The sequence below is a fragment of the Rhinolophus hipposideros genome, assembly GCF_964194185.1.
Source record: "Rhinolophus hipposideros genome assembly, chromosome: 15".
In the NCBI taxonomy this organism is placed as follows: domain Eukaryota; kingdom Metazoa; phylum Chordata; class Mammalia; order Chiroptera; family Rhinolophidae; genus Rhinolophus; species Rhinolophus hipposideros.
This window is the reverse complement of record NC_138061.1, coordinates 50,281,373-50,293,864: the sequence shown is the minus strand read 5'-3', so window position 1 is coordinate 50,293,864 and position 12,492 is coordinate 50,281,373. Positions and strand designations below refer to the sequence as shown.

Here is a 12,492-nt window from a genome sequence, read left to right as displayed (position 1 = left end):
CAGCTCACTGGACAGGGAAAAGCTAATACTTGCTATCATTCCTGGTAACAGATCTGATGGGGGAAAGACAATAAAATGCTAGACCTACACTGTGAATATGACAGCCACTCATTACATGTTCTGCTGAGCACCTGAAATGTGTCTTGTCCTAACAGAGATGTGCAGTACGATTCTGAAGACTTAGTTCCCAAAAAACATAAAGTAACTCATTAATAATTTTTATATTGTATACATGTTGAAATAATCTTTTTGATATATTGTGTTAAAATATATTATTCAACGGGCTGGCCCGATGGCTCAGGCGGTTGGAGCTCCGTGCTCCTAACTCCAAAGGCTGCCGGTTCGATTCCCACATGGGCCAGTGGGCTCTCAACCACAAGGTTGCCGGTTCAACTCCTCGAGTCCCGCAAGGGATGGGGGGCTGCGCCCCCTGCAACTAAGATTGAGCACAGCACCTTGAGCTGAGTGAGCTGCCACCTGGATGGCTCAGTTGGTTGGAGCACAACCTCTCAACCACAAGGTTGCCGGTTCGACTCCCGCAAGGGTGGGCTGCGCACCCTGCAACTAGTACCGGCAACTGGACCTGGAGCTGAGCTGCGCCCTCCACAACTAAGACTGAAAGGACAACTTGACTTGGAAAAAAGGCCTGGAAGTACACACTGTTCCCCAATAAAGTCCTGTTCCCCTTCCCCAATAAAATCTTTATAAAAAAATTATATATATATATAAAATTCAAATCAATTTCACCTGCTTCTTTTTAACTTTTTAATGTGGCTACATTATATGGAACAGTCCTGCAATAGACTATGTTTTGATGTGTTTCCATAATAATTTTTATAATAACAGCAGCAGGCATAATACTGACTTAGTTATTAAGTCTTTGCAATTGCACCACAAGGGCCAAAGCAACAAAATTATCTGTAACATGAACTGTAATAAGCACTATACTCGCCCCTTAGCAATTTTAAAAAGAAAATGAAAACCAAGGCAAAACTCAGAATATTTCTTAAAATACTGTGCTCCTCACTTTGGTGGTTCAAGGGGTATTCTTAATTCTCTAACAATTTATTGAGTACCTACTATTTTCTAGGCACTGTGCCCTCCCTGAAATATCTCAAAGCAACCAACCACAGATTTTAAGACCACAGTGCCAGCCTGGGAAACCCACACCCACAGAGAAAGAGTATAATGTGGGATGAGGAAGCAAACGTAGGCCTTGAACACATGCTAAACGCAGCAAATAGGAAGCAACCTGGATTCAAATAAAAATAAGCTCAAACTATTATTCTCTAGCACTTTTGTCCTACATCTACTCCTCAACTTTCTCTTATGTTTTTCGTTTATATTTTTAGCTGCTTTTGATTACATCTCCAGAGTTAGGCTGAAAAGTCTTAAATGGTTCCATTGTTAGGTTCAGAATTTCCTTTATATTTCCAAATTTCAAATAGGCTTACTTCATGCTGAGCAACCTGCTATTAAGTGTTTACCAAACTTCTAAGTAGGAAATCATAAATCAGTCACCTCCCTGATCCCCTGTATAATGATACACATATTGATAGCTCAGAGTTGGCATTGGTAGCAATCATAACAAATTTTGCATTAAGTTGAAATTTCAGATGGCGGCTGACTTTATAATTATATAACAACATAAAATCCCCAAACACTGGGGCTTTTATGTTTGGATAATCTCTGTTTGGAGGCAATTTCAGATATTTCAAACATTGAAGTCTTCGTTCCTAGAACTAAGAGGAGACCTGAAAATACCGGACTTCAGATTTATTACTCAGGACAGACACAACTTCAACAAATACAGTTAGAATGATCTATCTCTGTAGAGGCAGATTTATCCAATTTAAAAAGGAGGTAATATTTACACAGATACAGTTGACAATTATGCCTCCTTGACACTTAACATTAACTAAAAATCCAAGAACATTGTACAAAAGCTTTTTTTACAACCACACACACAAAAAAATCTTTTGGATTTTCCATATACATGTGACTTGGAGCTTCTGCTGAAGTATTATTTCCCTTTTCAGTCTGACCATAATTCAAGTATTTTATGGAGGCTTTTTCTTTTTGATTTTTGAAAAACTGCAGTAATGCTAGTATGGCTGGTATCAGATCATTCTGTATTCAAATATTATAGCTAACAGTGATACCACTAGGTTCCATGCCCTACTATGTATGCAGAAAGTGCTCAATAAATATTTGCTGTGTGAATAAATGAGAGAAAATACGCACACTAGTATCTAACTGCAAAGAAAAACCCAATGCAAGGTAATAAATACAGGCAGAACATGGTGGGATGCCCTTTCAGTAGAAACATTAAAAATAGCTACTCAGTCTGGAATGATGAAAAAGTTCTGGAGATGGATAGAGGTGACGGTTCACAACAATGTAAATGTACTTAATGTCACTGAACTGTGCACTTAAAAATGGTTAAAATGGTAAATTTTATATTATGTATATTTTACCACACTCAGCCAAGGATCACTACAGACTTTCACAGGAAGACACTGAGGCCATGGTGAGAAATTCTGGCCATGTAAAATATTATGCTACGTGGTACAGTCAAAAACTTAAAAATAAGCAAAATGGCTCTTACTAAAAAGGGTGTACTGCAAGGATACTCTGTTTTACAAAATACGTTTGTCAAGTCCTTGTGAGAAAGGACATACTGTGGTAGCTGTTTATGTATAAAATATTAAATAATATTTACTCTACTGGAAGAAAAACTAAGTATAACTTCAGGTAAACACAGCATTTGAGCCTTTAGAAATAAACCCACTTGCTTAAAAAAAACTGAATTAAACTGTTTTAATCTAAGTTGTTCATAAACTTTTCAATTTTATAGTTTTTTAACTCATGTAGACTGACCACATGAATAATTTCATAGTATGAATATGAAATACTTATTTGCACACCTTGTTACACTAGTCCAAAAGAAGAGGGGCAGACCACTTTAAGAAGAGAAAACTCTATCTTACACTGACTACCAAAGGAATAAAAGAAAATATGAAATCTTAACTGATGAAATGGGAACTATTTGCTGACCCCAAAGTCTATCTGAACATTCCTGCAATCTTCTCCAACAAAACTCAGACACAGGTCTGGCAGAAAGAAGTCTGTGCTACAACTTAAAATAATCTGGTATGAACCAGATGTTTTAAAGAAAAGAGAGTGGGCCTATGATTTTGAATTTACCACCAGCCTTGCTGTTTTATATTCTGCCCCAAAGCTGTGACCAGTCAGCCAAAAATTCTAATTTTTCCCCTCCTCACCAAACTCTTCTGGATTTAAGGAACTAGTTGGCAAAACTGAAGTGAGTCCATTGATCAAGTCTGCACGCAGTCTGTCGTTAAGTAGGAACATCTTATTATTGTAACGTTAACCATCCAAAATCCTTTAAAAAAGATTTTGGATCTAGGATGGGAAAAACGAAGCCAAAAAACTAACTACATAGTTATTATATAACCTATGGAATAAAATTATAGAATATAGAATAAAAAAAATAGAATATATATTCTATAATAGAAATAAAAATAGTCTATAATACAAACAATAATAGAAAATACTACATTCAGGGTAGGTTTAAAAAGGATTAGGTTAAAATAATTTTCAAATAAAAAACCAAATCTCACACACACACACACACACACACATACACACAACTATCAAGGGGGAGAAGTGAAAATGATGAGCTACAGCATAACCTACACAAAACAAATGGCTGGATTATTGGAAAGAGCTGCAGGGTTTAATTATACTGTCGAACAGTAAGTACTTTGCTCAGCTTCTCAGAACCTGCCCAAGAGAACTTCAAGTAGAAGTAAAGCTACTACACAGAACAAAGGTTATTTTCAAGTCTAATTAGTTGGTCTCAAAGTCTATCATAGATATACCAAATCTTTCATTATTTCTTCATAGCTGCTCTTCCTATAAGAGCATCTGCCCCTCTAGGTGATAATGTAAAATGAATTTTTATTCATTAAAGTTTCTTTCATTTGCTTCTACATGCATAATATACCAATTTACATCATAAAGCTTATACGGCAAACTTCCAGAAGCAGGAAAGACTTCTATAGCACCTTACATGAACAAGTACAGAAAAATAATGCTTTAGATGGTTAGAGCAGTGCCAATACACAATTGGTACTAAGTATAAATATTGAACAAATAAAGGAATGAATTTTAGTTAAGCTTACTATCTCCCCCTTATGAAGTACTTATATTAAAAGGGCTCCAGAAACCTTTCTCTAGACAGGTAATCACAGGCAATACACACACACACACACTTACATATCCATTTGACACCAAAATCAAATATATGGTACTTGTTTCCTCAATTTCCCTGATTTCCTGCTTTGAATAAAATTCTTAGTAGTATTTACAGCTTTGCACCTCTTAAAATTCAGCTCAGGTGTTGCACAAAGTGCAAGCGGCCATTCTAACTACCTCTTCAGGAGAAAGACCTTTCCTAACTCAGGTTCTCTGGTGCTTCTGTCTCCTGCGTGGATAAAACCAATCCCTGCAATTTATCCCTAGCCCAGGTCTTGCCCGCGGGCAACAGATGCTTTTAAAATGAATGGCTCTTCACTAGTAGGCATACCCATCCACGTGGCAGTTGTCGGGCAAGACGTAGTCTGACGTACCTTCCATGGTACCCAACATGACCCCTGCTAGGTACAGTTTTCACACAGTCACGCAGGTCAGGGAATAGGCAGGCACCCAATGGACACATGAAAACCATGGCTAGTAATTTATAAACAAAACCATTGACCAGTGCTGGCCTGTGGGTGGTGACTATAAGAATCGTATTCGTTTCTGAGCATTATTTACTTAATCAAAAGTCCAGCAGTCTAAAAAAATGGCTGAAACATACACAAACATGCTGGGAACCTCTGGGGGAAAATGGTCATGCAACAGAATAGAAATAAAACAGAACTGCAAGTCTGAAGAAATCTCTGTGGTGACAAAGATGGACAGAGTACACAGAAACATAGGAACAAACTGTAATAAGAAGACTAATCATATAGAAGTTTTTGATATAAATTCTTCACCAGCCACAATCAGCTTGGAAGCATGGCCCAGGAAGCGTCCCCAGGAGTGACGAGTGACCACAGGGAACACAGGCTCTCTTCTCACAGCACAGATGCCTTTCATTCCACTGGGTATGCAAACACCTTCCACCCTCAAAGAAAGACTGTTTTTACATGTTTATCCTTTACAGGGAATGTCTACAAATCACAGGGGCATACATTGGACATAATTTGCTTATGCCTGTTGAAACCTATATTTAGTCATGATCAATTAAATGCTGCTCTTTCAAGAGCTCAATTATTAAACTCATTAACTGTTGTATCTGGGGGGAGATTGTGTTTATAATTAAATATATTAGTAAATGCATTAATATTTTATTAACAACTATTGAAATATGCTGGAACAGCCTACATTATGCCAAACGAGGCTATAATATTTTTACACATCCAAAAAGTCTTTGCCTGTTAGATCTAAAACCTTCTCTCCCAGGACCCTGGTCTCATGTCTCCACTGTCACGACTGGATTATAGGATCTGTCCTGACAGATAGTTCCTTAAGAGATTCAACCACACCTAAAGCAGCACACTGGCTGCCCCCGCAAAGGAGCAAATGACTCATGGTATCTGTTGGTTTGAACTCACCCTTGTACTACATGGTTTTTATGACCTTGCTGGAATCAAAGCTACAAATCAAGAAAACAAATAACACATCAAATGTACTTCGGGAATGGAGTCAGAAGTCAGAAAGAAATGTAGAACTACAAATCACAATTCTGAAGCTTGCTTGTTCAAAAAATTCCAACAAAACTGATAATAAGAAATTTTGTTTTGTGAAAACCATTCCTCATAGGATATTCTGTCATTTCACTGTTATGATCAGACATGAACTATGGAGCTTCCTATTTTAAAGTGACAGAAGAGAAAGCTTCATACTAATAGGAAAAAGATTATGATGAGAACACTTTTCCATCTGGCCATAGAATAGTAAGCAAGAGACCTATGATAAATCAACATACAGCAAGATGAAAAAAACACTGACAGAATCAAAGCAGAGTAACAATAAAAATTTTAATTTTTTTTATTGGCTAACTTAATATACTAAGCCTACTTTAATAGGAAAGACACTGAAGAACCACACTTCCCCAAACCTTACTCCCGCAAAAAGTCAGACTACAGGAGCATAGGAAGTTGGCTTGCTTTAAAATGGAAAAATTTTCTGTTTCATAAACAGAGAAGCCTGAAGGACAGCTGCAAGGGAGGCTATTAAAATGCTGAACTCCCTTAGAACTCAAATTAATACTTTTTAGCTACAATTCGAAAAAAGAAAAAAGCATACAATACATAGTCTCACTTTATCACCTCTCCAATTCCCAACACTTAGGATGTTTTAAAATCCTATCTGACACAATCAATTTACAAGATTCAAATTATGCTAAGCATAATCCCAAATTTTATTTTTAAAGTACATAAAAGGGTGTACCTCAAATCTGAATATGAACTTCACTGCAACATACACTGATCATTCTGGCTTTTTCGTTTTTTGGCAACTAGTCAACCAATCACTCCATAGCAGTGAAAAAAAATATTAAGGTAAATCACAACTAGACTCTCCGATTTATAATTCCTACTTCAGTAATTTAATTACATAGTCCTGTACACCTACTATGTGCGGCATTTCACTGTGGCACGAAATTTAAGTTGAAGCATTTATACTAAGTGCACACAGAACTTGCCTTCTAATACATACCCAAACATAACTTTTGGCTGTAGCTAAATATAATAACGAGAGGAGTATTCTAATAATAGTACAAACAAAACAGCTGGGGCCCTAAAGAATGAATAGCATAGCATTTTGACCAGTAAAACAGGTCAGGAGGGACATTCCAAACAAAAAGAAGCTGTGAACAAAGACAGAACCACAAGGCACGCCTCGGGAATCTAGCAAAAGCATAGGTTACAAAAGAGAAAAGGGAAAAAAGAAGAACCTGGAGGTTAGACTGGGTTCAAACCATGAAGGACTTTCAATACCAAAGCTCATGAATTTTAAGCTTTATTCTCGACTACAAGTAGCAAAGGATTTTAAGCAGAAGGATGACCATTAAAAACTACCAAATACAGAATTTCCACAGAGAAGAAATTATGTTTCACATAACATGTCCTTATGTTCTGTTATTTATAACCTTTAAGTATTGAAATGAGGCTCGGATGTCAACTTCATGGCTATCAGTACTCAACATTTCCTTTTTGAAGACAATTAAGAATCCACATTTCCTAGCTTAGCATAAAATTTCTAGAAAGGCTTTGTCATTTTGCCCTGTTTTATCTAAAACAAACAGCACAGACCAGAGGAAAAAGTCGAGTCTTTTCTAACATTTGTTCAACCTAAAAGCTAAACGCAGTACGTGGAGTATACATTATTACTGCTATATATGACTGGTTCTATTCCTTACTACATGGGGCTATTTTTAATTTGTTGGACATATAACGAAGGGATGAGTGAGTGGCAGGAATTTCTTAGAACCCCTAGGGTACTGACTCATATAACTTTACTCCAATTCCCTCTCTATCTTCCTCAAATAAACTCTTTTTCATTACTAAAATTACGAGCTTTATTCCATTAACTGAGCTAGAAAGCTTTTCCACTGGTTTTTATTTATAGCGGACTAACTCTGCCCCCAGTTTTTTTCAGTCTAGGCTTGCTATCTCTCTTTCGCTCTCTCTTTCTTTTAAAATGTTACAGGATTTCGCCAGCTGCACTAACTCCCAGAGGCCTGCAAGTCCTAATAACTACTAAAGCAGCAACTGTACCTAAAGAACACCCATCTACATCAGGGCTCATCCCTACTCCCATGCCAAATTAATAGCAGGAGGATTATAAGGAGCCATTAGGGATGTAATGTGCACCTGGTGCCTATATCCAGGGACAGTCTACTCCTGAAATTCAGGTCAAAAGGTAAAAAGCCGAAAAGGGTAAACCACTGCCAACTTTCCTCCTAAGGAATACATACAGAGTTGTATAGCCCTTCCCTTTAAGATTTGGGTTTGTTTTTAAAACACCATGAACAGGTTTTATTTGTCACCATAAAATGTCTAAATTTAAAACAGATTCTTGGCCTGGGGGCTCATATCCATCAGCTTGTTCAACATTAGCACCTGTCTCGTGCCCAGTAGCTTTTCCAGAACTGCTACCTTCACCATGAAGCTCCATGAGTTTTCCCAACTCAGACTTGGGCTTCTTCAGCATTTTGACTTTTCTAACAAAGACACATGGAGCAGGTAAATAGATTCGTAAGCCTTTTCTATGTCTTTTCCATTGCTATCTGAAATCAACTTACTGATCACTTCTTTCATTTGTCTGCACCTCTCGGGTCATCTACTATCATCTTCTGGAATAGGCAGACCCATCTATTGATGCTGAGCATAAGAGGTCTTCCAAATCTCTATGCTGCGTTTTTTTAGCAAAACCAATACAGAACAGATGACGCAAACAATCACTGGTAGTCTTGGTAGCAACATGAGCTTCAGTCATGGTCTGCCGTTTTTAGACCATGGAGCACATTTTGTCACGGGTAAGATCCAGGCCATGAAAACTAGTCAGGCAGTTTTTGCCCTGAACATCCTCAGTAATTAGCTTAAATTTTCTAAATGAAACTTAATTATTTTGCACATCAACTAGGCTCACTTCCAAAACACGACCCTTGAGACCATAAGATGAGATTTTGGTTCCTTGAGTTCTCATGACTAGTGTTTTCCCAATGTTTCTTATATTGAATATAGCTGGTGCTTTCACATCGTACCAATCTTTCTTAAAAAATGGGTCTACCATCATTTTCTTAGCTCCCTTTCTGCCGCCTTTCGTAAGGCGCTTATTCTCGCCGACCGCCATGGTGCTGCTCAGAGAGCCCAAAGGGCAGAAGCACAACTCGCACAAGAGCTTTGATGTATGGGGTGGGCAAATTTCAAATTCTAAATCTCTTACAATTAGGTTATGTGCTGTTTGAGGTGTAAGGCAAAGGCCTAGCAATGTGAGCCTTTTACACAAAAGGCACAGAATAAGTTGTGGGTTATTTATTTATTTTTTTAAAGATTTTATTGGAGAAGGGGAACAGGACTTTATTGGGGAACAGTGTGTACTTCCAGGACTTTTTTCCAAGTCAAGTTGTTGTGCTTTCAGTCTTAGTTGTGGAGGGCGCAGCTCAGCTCCAGGTCCAGTTGCCATTGCTAGTTGCAGGGGACACTGCCCACCATCCCTTGAGGGACTCGAGGAATTGAACCCACACCCTTGTGGTTGAAAGCCCACTGGCCCATGTGGGAATTGAAGCAGCAGCCTTCCGAGTTAGAAGCACGGAGCTCCAACTGCCTGAGCCACTGGGACGGCCCCGTTGTTGGTTATTTTTTAAATAAGTATTTCTTGAATTGAGGTTTCTGCTCATCCATTTTTGGTCCTCTACTTCTATATGGAAAGTTCCTGCTATTGCAATCATGCATTCGTCATCACCCTTCTTTATTTGTTTTCTTACATCCAAGACCCCATTTCCTCCTTAACATCTCCAAGAATGCAAACTCATGACTGAAGAATTTGGACTATATCACATTTATGGTACCAACTGAAGAATGCCTGAAGAGTGGAGAAATCAAATTAAGAGTTATTTTCAAGAAAAATATTTGTGGCCATTTAGAGTTTAAGCCACAAATCATATGCCCTATATGCGTCACTAAGAAAACTAGGAAGCTTTGGGAACACTGTAGCAAATTATAAACAACTTCTTGTGCAAACTTTTTATAAACATTGAAAGCTCTTTAATCAAATGCTAATGGGACCATTTCTCCTGGCTCTACAGTCTCAAACACCAAACAGCTTCATGTTGACATCAAGCAACAATGTCCAAGATCATCTACCATTTAGACTGCTAAATGATTGGCCTAAAAATCATCAAAGGGGCACTGTTAAGCTAAAGCAAAGCAAGCATAGTAATAACTCTTTCCACTGACGTGTTACAGATTTTAAAAGTATGTGAGAGAACTGCAGCATTTGAATCATTAGACTCCGAAGCTAAAATTTACTAAGATAATAACGGAGGGAGGTGTGGCTCTGAGTTTTGTTTACAACCTATTTACTAAGGCAGCTTAGCAACATTTCTCCTAAACATCTCCACAGGCAAATATTGGTCAGAGCTTTTCTTTCCCAACAAGCATAAAGCGCCAACCCTTAGTCTCTGGGGAATAAAAAAAAAGAACCATCTGAGGGAAAACAAAAGATGTCTGGGTTAGAAGGATATATTTTCCAAAGACAATCCAACGATTTTTCTACTCTCATTTCCTCTTAGAACTAACATCCTTTACAACTACAGGGGTACTAGGCAGCAGCAAAGGGGTAAAAATGAATCACAGATATTAGTCAGACTCTTACTATTTAGTTATCTAATAACCCAAACCTAAAACTGGAGGTAATCTGAGCTTGCAGACCAATCTGCCAAAGCCCAACCACTTTTCACTGTCACCATCCAGAGAGCTACCGAAAGGAATAAAGGCAAACATTAAGCAGCGCACACTTTCCCAAAGGCATAAAAAATTCACGGATCCCACTTTCATGTATCACACACCTCTCGATACATACAAAGGGTGTTAAACAGTAAAAATGTTCATATTAATTTACTGTTATTTTTGAAATTTTAAAATTAAAGTGTTAAATTGTATTGATTTGAAAAACATGAATATTTGTTTATGACTTTCTGTGTTCTTTAAAAAATAGAGTAATACATACTTGTAAAAATTAAAATGAAATACAAAAGCATCTAACAGAAAGTGACAGTCCCCTGTAATACTGTCCCCCAGAGACAACCACAATGAACAGTTTTAACCCCAGAATTACAAAATCACAAGGGAAAGGACCCACGAAGGTAAGGTATAACGGAGCACCTTCTCTATCCCCACACCCCCAACGACAGATTCAAAAATGCTCTTTACAAGGTCCTACCAAGTGTTCAGGAGTCTCTGCTTGACCAAATCCTTTGACAAGAACCTGACTCACCGAGCAGCTATTACCTTCCTATCAGATCACCCTGGTTAAATATGTCTCTGTTTCCAAATGTGCACCATAAAATAAGGTACCAGAAATGACCACGATATTCTGGAATGATCATAATCCTCCTTCTTGACACTTTGCTTCTATTACCAGAGCCTAGATCATCACACTGTGGACTCACACTAAACAATCTGTCAAATGAAACCCTCCCAGGTATTTTTCATGTTACCTGCTGTTAAACCATATCACATCCATCTACAGTAACACTTATTCTTGAAATCATGTGTGAAATTTTACATGTATCCATGTTCAATACATCTTGATCAATTTAGTCTATCCTTTCAGTCTAATAGCTATTTTCAATCTCTATTTTGAAAAAAAATAACACATTAACTATACAAATGTATTGCCAGCTTCGGGTCATATGTAGATATGCAAAGCAAGTGATCAATATTTCATCCATGTTATTAATAAAAATGTTGGATATACTACTACTCATCTATAAAAAGAACTGAAATTCTGATATATGCTACAACCTGGATGAACCTTGAGAACATCATGCTTAGTGAAATAAGCCAGACGCAAAAGGATTAATATTGTATGATTACACATACGTGAGGTACCTATTACAGGCCAATTCATAGGGACAGAAAGAAAAGGAGAGGTTACCAGGGGATGGGTGGAAGAAAGTTATTATTTAATTGGTACAGAGTTTTGGGGGGATGATGAAAAATTTTAGGTACAGACAGTGGTGATGGGTACACAACACTAAAAACATATTTAATGTTACCGAATTGTACACTTACAAATGGCTAAAATAAATATTATGTTACATATATTTTTATCACAATAAAGAAAAAAAATGAATTAGCTATTGATATATGCTGAGTGAGAAAAAAAGAAAAAAAGCCAACCTCAAAAGGTAACATACTGTGTGAGTCCATTTATATAACATTCCTGACATGACAACCCTACAGAAATTGAGATTAGTGGTTAACAGGGGTTAGAGAATGGGGAGGAAAAAGACAGGCGTGGTTACAAGAGGACAAAAGTTCCTTGTGGTCACGGAACTGTCCTGTAAGGTGACAGTGGCGTTGGATACAGAAGCCTCCACATGAGTGAAACTGAGAAAATGGAATAAGATCAGTGGATTGTATCAATGTCAATGTCCTGGTTATACTACAGTTTTGTACAATGCTACCGGTTGGGGGGAGGGGCACACTAGATCTCTGCATTATTCCTTACAGCTGCATGTGAATCTATACAAACATACCTCATTTTACTGTGCTTTGCTTTAGTGCGCTTCACAGATATTGCAGTTTCTACAAATTGAAGGTTTGTGGCACCCCTGCATTGAGCATGTCTACCAGCGCCATTTTCCCAGCAGCACTTGCTCACTTCATGTTTCTGTCTCATTTTGGTAAT

At 37.7% G+C, this 12,492-nt stretch overlaps 1 protein-coding gene and 1 pseudogene across 2 annotated transcripts in view; both read right to left on the bottom strand.

The window, feature by feature from the left end:
- MCU (mitochondrial calcium uniporter) overlaps positions 1-12,492 on the bottom strand; it is a 185,299-nt gene that overhangs the window by 139,062 nt on the left and 33,745 nt on the right. The gene's annotated exons all lie outside the window — the stretch shown is intronic.
- Positions 8,119-8,940, bottom strand: LOC308508205 (small ribosomal subunit protein eS1-like; annotated as a pseudogene). The gene has a single exon. The product of its transcript is annotated as a small ribosomal subunit protein eS1-like (transcript).